This window comes from Rattus norvegicus, chromosome 8, assembly GCF_036323735.1.
Source record: "Rattus norvegicus strain BN/NHsdMcwi chromosome 8, GRCr8, whole genome shotgun sequence".
Taxonomy (NCBI): Eukaryota; Metazoa; Chordata; class Mammalia; order Rodentia; family Muridae; genus Rattus; species Rattus norvegicus.
The window spans coordinates 61,592,513-61,602,138 of record NC_086026.1 but is presented as its reverse complement, the minus strand read 5'-3'; the positions used below and the strand labels follow the sequence as shown (position 1 = coordinate 61,602,138).

At 43.3% G+C, this 9,626-nt stretch overlaps 1 pseudogene; it reads left to right on the top strand.

Moving 5' to 3' along the window:
* Positions 1–6,515: 6,515 nt before the first annotated feature.
* On the top strand, positions 6,516–8,687 carry Eef1a1-ps17 (eukaryotic translation elongation factor 1 alpha 1, pseudogene 17; annotated as a pseudogene).
* The last annotated feature ends 939 nt before the right edge of the window (positions 8,688–9,626 follow it).

Genomic DNA, 9,626 nt, shown 5'->3' with positions numbered 1-9,626 from the left:
GCCATGTGTGCATCAGTGGTCCTGATGCTGCCGTGGACCATGTTACCAATGAAGGCCACAAGGATCTGTGGCCTGTGCTGCAGCCTGAAGCCATGTAAACGTCTATAGACTATGCTGCTGCCACGGCCATGTTGCTATGTGTGGTCTGCTCTGCCGTCTGAGGCCATGGTGATGTCCAGGTCTGTACTGCCTCTGAGGGCCATGTCTTGGTCTAAAGTCCTACTGCTGTCATCAGAAACCATGTGGCTGTGGAAGCCCAAGAGCCATGCTTTCACTGACTGTAAAAAGCAAGGGAGCGGCTTTGGTAGCTACTTTGACATCAGTGACGGCAGACACACAGTTGAGAAAGAGGGACATGGAAGGCTTCTGTGAGAACCCTTATCCCTAAACACTCTCTCTCTCTCTCTCTCTCTCTCTCTCTCTCTCTCTCTCTCTCTCTCACACACACACACACACACACACACACACACACACACACACACACACACACACACACACACACAAGTAGCAGCCTAAATGGAAAGCCATCAAAGAGGATTCTTAAGTAGTGTGACGGAGATTCTGAAGTGTACAACTCTCCACAGTTGATGGCTTCTGGTGAAGGTGCAGGTGGAGAAGGACTAAGTTCTGCGTACAGGGATGGCTACTGGGAGTTTGACTATGTTCCAGTGAGCATATGGACAACACAAACTGGACTTGGCTTTTTTGAAGGATCACAAGTGGGAGAGGACATGGAAGGACTAGGAAGTGAGTGTGGTGGGTGTATGAGGTGAATCAGTACAAAAAAATCAACAAACATTATTTTAAGAAAAAAATAGAAAGTTTTGAATTAAGAAGTGAAGACACAGTGTGCTGTGAGCTAAATTGTGTCTACCTAAAACATAGATGTTCAAGTCCTGGCTCCCATGTGACCATATTGGGAAGCAGCACTTTAGGGGGTAATTAAGACTAAAATAAGAACATAAGAGCTGGGGAGTCCTAAACCAATAGGATTGGTGGTCCGATGAAAGGTGGGAGAGGAAGAATAGGGGGATAGGAAGATGGGAAGTAGGAGAGGACAAAAGGGGAGAAGAAAGAGGAGAGGTAGAGGCAGAAAGGCAGGGAAAGGAAGTATGTGTTTACACATGCATGCACAAGGAAAAGGTGCTAGTCGGTTTTATATCAACTTGACACAAGCCAGAGTCATAGACAGTGGCCCATAGGCAAGCCTGTGGTGAATTTTCTTCACTGTTGATGTGAATGGGTTCACCTCCATGTGACAGATGTCACATTAGGACCGGCGGTCCTTGATGCTACAAGAAATCGGGCTAAGCAACCATGAGAAGCAAGCCTGTAGGTAGTGCTTCTCAGTGGTCTCTGCTGATACAGCTCCTGCCTCCAGGTTCCTGCCTCGTTTGAGTTCCTTCCCAACTTCTTTCAGTGACAGCCTGTGATGCGGAAGTGAAATAACCCCTTCCCTCCCTGTGTTGCTTATGGTCATAGGGTTTCTCTTTCTTTTTCAAAATTTTTATTCACTTTTACACTCCATATTTTATTCCCCTCCCAGTCCACCTTCCGACTGTTTCACATCCCATTTCTCCTCCCCCCAACCCCATCATCAGGAGGTACCCCACCCACCCCACCAGACCTCTAAACTTCTTGGGCCCTCCAGTCTCTTGAGGGTTAGGTCCACCTTCTCTGACTGAACCCAGACCCACAAGTCCTCTTCTGTATGTGTTTGGGGCCTCATCTCAGCTGCTGTATGCTGCCTGGTTGGTGATCTAGTGTCTGAGAGACCTCAGGGGTCCAGGTTAATTGAGACTGCTGGTCCTCGTACAGGGTTGCCCTCCTCCTCAACTTCCTCCAGCTTTTCCCTAATTCATCCACAGTGGTCAGCAGCTTCTGTCCATTGATTGGGTGCACATACCTGCATCTGATTCTTTCAGCTGCTTGTTGGGTCTTTTGGAGGGCAGTCATAACTGGTCCCTTTGTGTGAGCACCCCATACCTCAGTAATGGTGTCAGATCTTAGGGCCTCCCTTTGATCTAGATCCCACTTTGGGTCTGTCACTGGGCCTTCTTTTCCTCAGGCTCTTCTCCATTTCCATCCCTGCATTTCTTTCAGACAGGAACAATTATGGGTCGGAGCTTTGACTGTGGGATAGCAACCCCATCCCTCACTTGATGCCCTGTTTTTCTGCTGGATGTGGGCTCGACAAGTTCCCTCTCCCCACCATAGGGCATTTCATCTAGCCCCACTCCCCTAGAACACCCCCCATTGAGTCCTGAGAGTCTCTCACTCCCCAGGTCTTTGGTACATTCTGCAGGGTCCTCCCAACCTTCTTCCTCCTGAGGTCACCTGTTTCCATTCTCTCTGCTCACCCTCAGGGCTTCAGTCCTTTTCCCCCACCCAATACCAGATCATGTTCCCCTCTACCCCCAACCCCATCCCCATTCCCTCTGCTGTCCCTCCCTCCCCCTTATGGCTGCTTTCTTCTCCCTCCCAAGGAGGACTGAGGTGTCCTCATTTAGGCCCTTCAGCTTGTTGACATTTGTGAGTTCTGTGGACTGTATCTTGGGTATTTTGTACTTTTGTGTGGTTAATATCCACTTATTAGTGAGAACATACCATGCATGTCCTTTAGGGTCTGAGTTACCTCACTCAGATATTTTCTAGTTCCTTCCATTTGCCTGCAAAACTCATAGTTATAGTGTTTCCTCACAGCCATAGAACCCAATGACCGTAGCCAGCTATAAAGTCAGGAGAAGGGCTTTGTCCCAGAACCCAGTCATGTTGGTTCTTTGAGCTTAACTTTTGACTCTCCAGTAGTATAAGAAAAGAATTCTTTGGTGAAACCACTAAGTATGTAAGTATTACCATTCTGTCATGACATCTAGAACACAAAGGAAAGCTTCCTTACCCTGTCCACCCCCTATCTACCCTACCCACCGAGTCTTCCCCATCACAGCCCACTCTCCCTTACATCCTCCCTCCCCTGGCCCCCAAGTCTCTTAACTGTGGCAGAGAATGCCGAGGCATAACCCCTCTTTTAGTTCACTGCCATTTTAGCTAAAGCATATCACCCTTAAAGAAACCATTGCCAAGTTGGAATAATTTTTTTCTCTAAGCGTTACATGAGGGAAAAAAAGAAATCTATATTTTCATTTAAATGAGAAGTCAATTCACAGGGGAAAATATGTGAAGAAAATCTTACAGCCTTGAAAAAAAGCATTAATGTGGGCTGGAGAGATGACTCAGAGGTTAAGAGCATTGGCTGCTCTTAGAGGTCCTGAGTTCAATTCCCAGCAACTGAAGGGCGGCTCATTGATCAGCTATACTGGAATCTGGTGCCCTCTTCTAGCAAGCAGGTGTACACTCAGGCAGAATGCTGTATACTTAATAGTTTAAAAAAAACAATGTCCCTTGGGAATTTCTTTCATTATCATCGGCGGAAGGAAGACTACTGAATAGAGTACTACTATTTTTGTGGGTTCTGGGGCCTCCCATAGAACCTCTCCTTACCCTCAGGCTCCATCTGAAACTGGCTTCTTGCCTGAAACACCAGCAGTCTTGGCCTAATAATAAAAGTGAACGGGAACCCTAAGAGAATCTCTGGTAGCGATCACAGGTCAAGAATAAAAGGATGTGTCAGACCCACTGGAGGATTTGTGAAGTGCTCAGCCTCTTTTGTGTTTATGAGAACAGGAAAACAGAGGTGTTTGAAGTTCAGTGGGTGGACCAAGCCTCTGAGTTCGTAAAATCTCTTCTCTTATTCTTAAAATGTCCATGGTTTGCTTCTGTGTGGGCAAAGGCTCTGAACAGAACATGAAGAGGAGGAGAGGAAAAGACAGCGGGAGTGAAAAAGCTGAGGGGGAAGAAAACCACAAACACGGAGAACATGCTGTGCTTTGGATAGGGTTTGGGTGTGGGCCCGGGTTTCCCAGGCTGGAAACTCAATCTCTAGCATGCCTTTGCTGACTGAGATGGTAGATTCTCCAGGAGACCAAGCCCAGTGGGCAATTAGTTAGTCGCAGGAACGGCACCCTCAGAGTGTTAGTGATGTTCCTGAACAATTAATACCCTCGTCAATCTTCTCCTTTCAGCTCTAAGAACACTGGCCACCCACCCGTCAGTATGTCTTCCTCGGACTTATGTCGAATCTGCTCCTCACTCCCCTGATCTGGAGAATCTTTATTTACTCAAACTCAACACCTACTGTTTTAAGTAAGCTTCCTGTTCTTGCTGTTCAGATGTCTGGTCTGGCGATTCAAAACTCTCCCATCTTGTTTGAAAGCTGTTGTCTCTGATCAGAGCTTCAAATATGTGTTCTGACACCGAGATACTGAACAATGAATTTGCCTCTTCTAAATCTTTGCTGTGACCAGTAAATGTATGGTGGTTTGTCTTATTTACCAGAAGGTGAGATCAGAAGGGCTGTACGGATGGCACTGGAGGACAATGGAATTAGCACTGGATGCATTACCCTGCTGCATGTGTATATTTTAGAATAAAATCATCTCACTCTTTCCTTGCCCAAAGTCCTCTAAACCTCCCTTCTCCTCTCTCATGATACTACCAAAGATTGTTCTTCTAAGATAACTTTGTCCTTATCCAGAAAAGGAAAGGACTTACGTGCCTGCTGGCTAGGGCTTTGCTTGCCCTGATCATTTTTGCCAAGGATGAAAAAGAATTTGTTTTTCCTTTGTCCTTTGCCTTCTCCACCCCACCTCTGCTGCTCTTCCCGGAACCCCACCCCTGCATGAAAAGAAAATCTAACATTGGCCAGAGTCTCTGAGTACCTTCCCTTCATGAATATAATTTCCATTGCCTTTGTTGAAGTTCGTCACAGAGAGCGGAAGCAAACAGCAATTATTAACCATTGGCCAGCTGATCCGGAAGAGACCAGGGCCCAGCATCACACCAGACCCACCCAAGAGCTCAGTTTGGATTCAGATAAAGCCAGAATCTCAAAGCCAAGCTGGTAGGAATAGAAATCTTAATTACCAAATGAAGGCAGTGATTAAGAATGATCTTTGACCCTTAAAGCTTTTAGTTACTCAAAATACATTTAAGTGCCCACTCTCTGATGTGCTAGAATGAAATTTTCAGGAGTTCTTACACTTTATTGTACTCTTAGGTATAGGTATGGCATTTAACACCAAACAGCAAGGCAATAGTTTTCATCTAAACAATGCTTCCCAACAGGATAACGCTAAACTTGTTTTCCACTGATTATTTTGTCACTTGCTGAATTAATTAGTTTTCTCATTAAAAAGTGAAGCCCTGGCAATTTTGACATAATATGATAAAGGCCCAAGATCCCTTATATCCTTTGACCATTCTAGAAAATTCAGGGCAAGGCAGAATTCAATGAGTGTTGGACGGCACTGGAAGGGTCTTGTCCCCATGGATATAGACTTCATGACTCCAGGGTTTCTCACTTGGAAACCCTGTAACTAGATTCTCTCCACGGACTTTTCAAGTGAATAAATAAACAAATGCTAATATTAGCTAAAATAAAGATAGGAGTTGTGTTTATTAAAGCTGCTGATGCCTAGAGGCATGCAATTGCGCTCTCTTTTATTCAAAACAAATGTCAGTCAGCAGTCCACTAATGATTCTTCTTGTGCATCTTCCATAGAAGTCCAAAGGAAACAATTTTCTTAGAAACCACTACCATAATTAAAATGGTCTCCTGGACACTCATGCTGAGCAATTAGAAACATCTCCCCGCCTTTTAATTTTATGAGCTGATGCTTTGATTTCTTCTCTTCGTGGATCCTCTTAGATTTATTAATTTTACCATCATCAACATGGAAAAAAAAATTTCAGTACTGTTGTGACAATAAAACCGTGAGACTAGCTTTTGATTTTTGCAATTACTAACCAAACTGTATGTTCTAAATTGATTTTATTTGCTTCAATAGTAAGTATAAAGGAACTTGGAACAGAGAATTAGAAATAAACATGATATAAAACCAAAACCATCCAAACTGGTCAAGCTGCAGTTGTGATAAGCCAAGAGAACCCCAGAGACCTAAAGGTTTACCGAAGGTCTGATTTGGTTGCTCATAGCCTGAATCAAGTTGTCAAATTTTGAGAGTGCTATTGTTGTTGGTTTGTTGGTTTGTTTTACACTACAGCTATCTTCAGACACACCAGAAGAGGGCAGCAGATCCCATTACAGATGGTTGTGAGCCACCATGTGGTTGCTGGGAATTGAACTCAGGACCTTTGGAAGAGCAGTCAGTGCTCTTAACTGCTGAGCCATCTCTCCAGCCTTCCTGTTGTTGTTTTGTTCATTTGAACTTTTCTGTTATTATTTATATTTCTTTTTTCCATGAGGTGGAAACAATAGCTATTTCCACAGAATTGTTGTGGGAATAAAATCATTGATTAATGAAAGAATGCATGTGGCAGTGCCCAGCACCACTCCAGAAACTTAGACAGTGCATAATAAACTTTCATCCCCCTTTTCACAATGGGTTTGCCATCAGAACGCAAGTTGTGAAAGCCACCACTAATTCAAAGCAAAAATGGGAAATGAAAAGACTCACATCAGCATCGTTGTAATTGGACACATAGATTCCGGCAAGTCCACCACAACTGGACTCCTGATCTACAAATGTGGTGGGATCGGCAAAAGAACCGTCAAAAAGTTTGAAAAGGAGGCTGCTGAGATGGGAAAAGGCTCTGTCAGGTATGCCTGGGTCTTGGGCAAACTGAAAGCTCAGTGTGAGCGTGGTATCACGATTGACATCTCCTGTGGAAATTTGAGACCAGCAAACACTATGTGACTATCATTGATGCCCCAGGACACAGAGACTTCATCAAGAACATGATTACAGGCACATCTCAGGCTGACTGTGCTGTCCTGATTGTTGCTGCTGGTGTTGGTGAATTTGAAGCTGGTATCTCCAAGAACGAGCAGACCCGTGAGCATGCTCTTCTGGCTTACACCCTGGGTGTGAAACAGCTAATTGCTGGTGTCAACAAAATGGATTCCACTGAGCCACCATATAGTCAGAAGAGATATGAGGAGATTGTTAAAGAAGTCGGCACCTACATTAAGAAAATTGGCTACAACCCTGACACAGTAGCATTTGTGTCAATTTCTGGTTGGAATGGTGACAACGTGCTGGAGCCAAGTGCTTATATGCCTTGGTTCAAGGGATGGAAAGTCACCCGCATAGATGGCAGTGCCCGTGGCACCACGCTGCTGGAAGCTTTGGACTGTATCCTGCCGCCAACTCATCCAACTGACAAGCCTCTGCGACTGCCCCTCCAGGATGTCTATAAAACTGGGAGCATTGGTACTGTCCCCGTGGGCCGAGTGGAAACTGGTGTTCTCAAACCTGGCATGGTGGTTACCTTTGCTCCAGTCAATGTGAAAAACTGAAGTTGTCAAGTCTGTTGAAATGCACCATGAAGCTTTGAGTGAAGCTTTCCTGGGGACAATGTGCGCTTCGATGTAAAGAACGTGTCTGTGAAAGATGTTAGACGTGGCAATGTTGCTGGTGACAGCAAAAATGACCCAGGATGGAAGCAGCTGGCTTCACTGCTCAGGTGACTATCCCGAACCATCCAGGCTCTGCAGATCAGTGCTGGCTATGCTCCTGCTGTGGATTGTCACACAGCCCACATACTGAGCTTAAAGAAAAGATGATAGATAGATGGATAGATAGATAGATAGATAGATAGATAGATAGATAGATAGATGATAGATAGATAGATAGATAGATAGATAGATGATAGATAGATAGATGATAGATAAGTAGATAGATGATAGATAAATAGATAGATGATAGATAGATAGTAGATAGATGGATAGACAGATAGACAGATAATAGATAGATGGATAGATAGATGATAGATAAGTAGATAGATAGATGATGGATAAATAGATAGATGATAGATAGATAGATAATAGATAAGTAGATAGATAGATGATAGATAAATAGATAGATGATAGATAGATAGATAGATAGATAGATAGATAGATGATAGATAAGTAGATAGATAGATGATAGATAAATAGATAGATGATAGATAGATAGTAGATAGATGGATAGACAGATAGACAGATAATAGATAGATGGATAGATAGATGATAGATAAGTAGATAGATAGATGATGGATAAATAGATAGATGATAGATAGATAGATAGATAGATAGATGATAGATAGACAGATAATAGATAGATGGATAGATAGATGATAGATAAGTAGATAGATAGATGAGAGATAAGTAGATAGATGATAGATAGATAGATAGATAGATAGATAGATAGATAGATAGATAGATAGTCGTTCTGGTAAGAATCTAGAAGATGACCCCAAATTCTCGAGGTCTGGTGATGCTGCCATTGTTGATATGGTCCCTGGCAAACCCATGTGTGCTGGGAGCTTCTTTCACTGTCCTCCACTTGGTTGTTTTGCTGTTTGTGACATGAGGCAGACAGTTGCTGTGGGTGTCATTAAAGCTGTGGACAAGAAGGCTGTGGGAGCTGGCAAAGTCACCAAGTCTGCCCAGAAAGCTCAGAAGGCTAAATGAAAATTATCCCTAACACCTGCCACCCAAGTCTTAATCAGTGGTGGAAGAGCGGTCTCAGAACTGTTTGTCTCAATTGGCCATTTAAGTTTAACAGTAAAAGACTGGCTAATGATAACAATGCATCGTAAAACCTTCAGAAGGAAAGAAGGTTTTGTGGACCATTTGTGTGTGTGTGTGTGTGTGTGTGTGTGTGTGTGTGTGTGTGTGTGTGTGTGGCAGTTTTAAGTTATTTGTTTTCAAAATCAGTACTTTTTAATGGAGACAACTTGACCAAAAATCTGTCACAGAATTTTGAGACCCATTAAAACAAGTTTAATGAGAAAAATAAACTTTCATCCCTATCTCTCTTCCTTCCTTTCTTGAACTCTGTACAGTAGTTTAGAGACAGGGAGCTTTATTTCAGTCCAGAGAAGGGAATGTTTTCGACAAAATAATAGTTTGCAGAAACTTATTGGAGCACAGAAATCAAAGTCTGGGTGAGTGCTGGCACTTGCCTTGAAGGAGAGTCAGGATTGAACCTGGCCACAAGGGACTATGTCGGCATGAGCTTGCATTCCCCGGTGAAAAACAAGATAGGGCCTCATTCTAGAAAGCTCACATCACGTCGACAAAAATCAAAGCAAAATTCTGGAACTACGTCTTAGTATACTTGAAAAAAGTGGGCCTTAAGGATAAAGAGCATTCTGGTTACCACGACTCGGAATATGAAGGAGAAATCAGGACAGGAAAGTAGTTTAGTAACAAGGATATGGACGCTGAATGATCCACGTAGGTGTGATCAACACCACATCCCACAACAGGCTGCTAGGCCTGTGAGAATGGACTGTCCTTTTTATGGGCTAGAACTCAAAGGTAATCTAAATCCAAACAATATTTATTCAGATGATATAAGACGCCTTATGAACTGATTAAAATAGAGATGTTCAATCCCTCCCAAGGGCTTACTGTGAAGACAATATTATCATTGTTATTCTAGGCTAAAGAATTACCCATCTGTAGACCAAATAAGTAAAGAATATTTCTTTAAATTTTCATTCAAGAGAACACTTTCTACAGCAGAGTCGTGGTGAAGAGGCCTTCTTCGAGGAAGTAA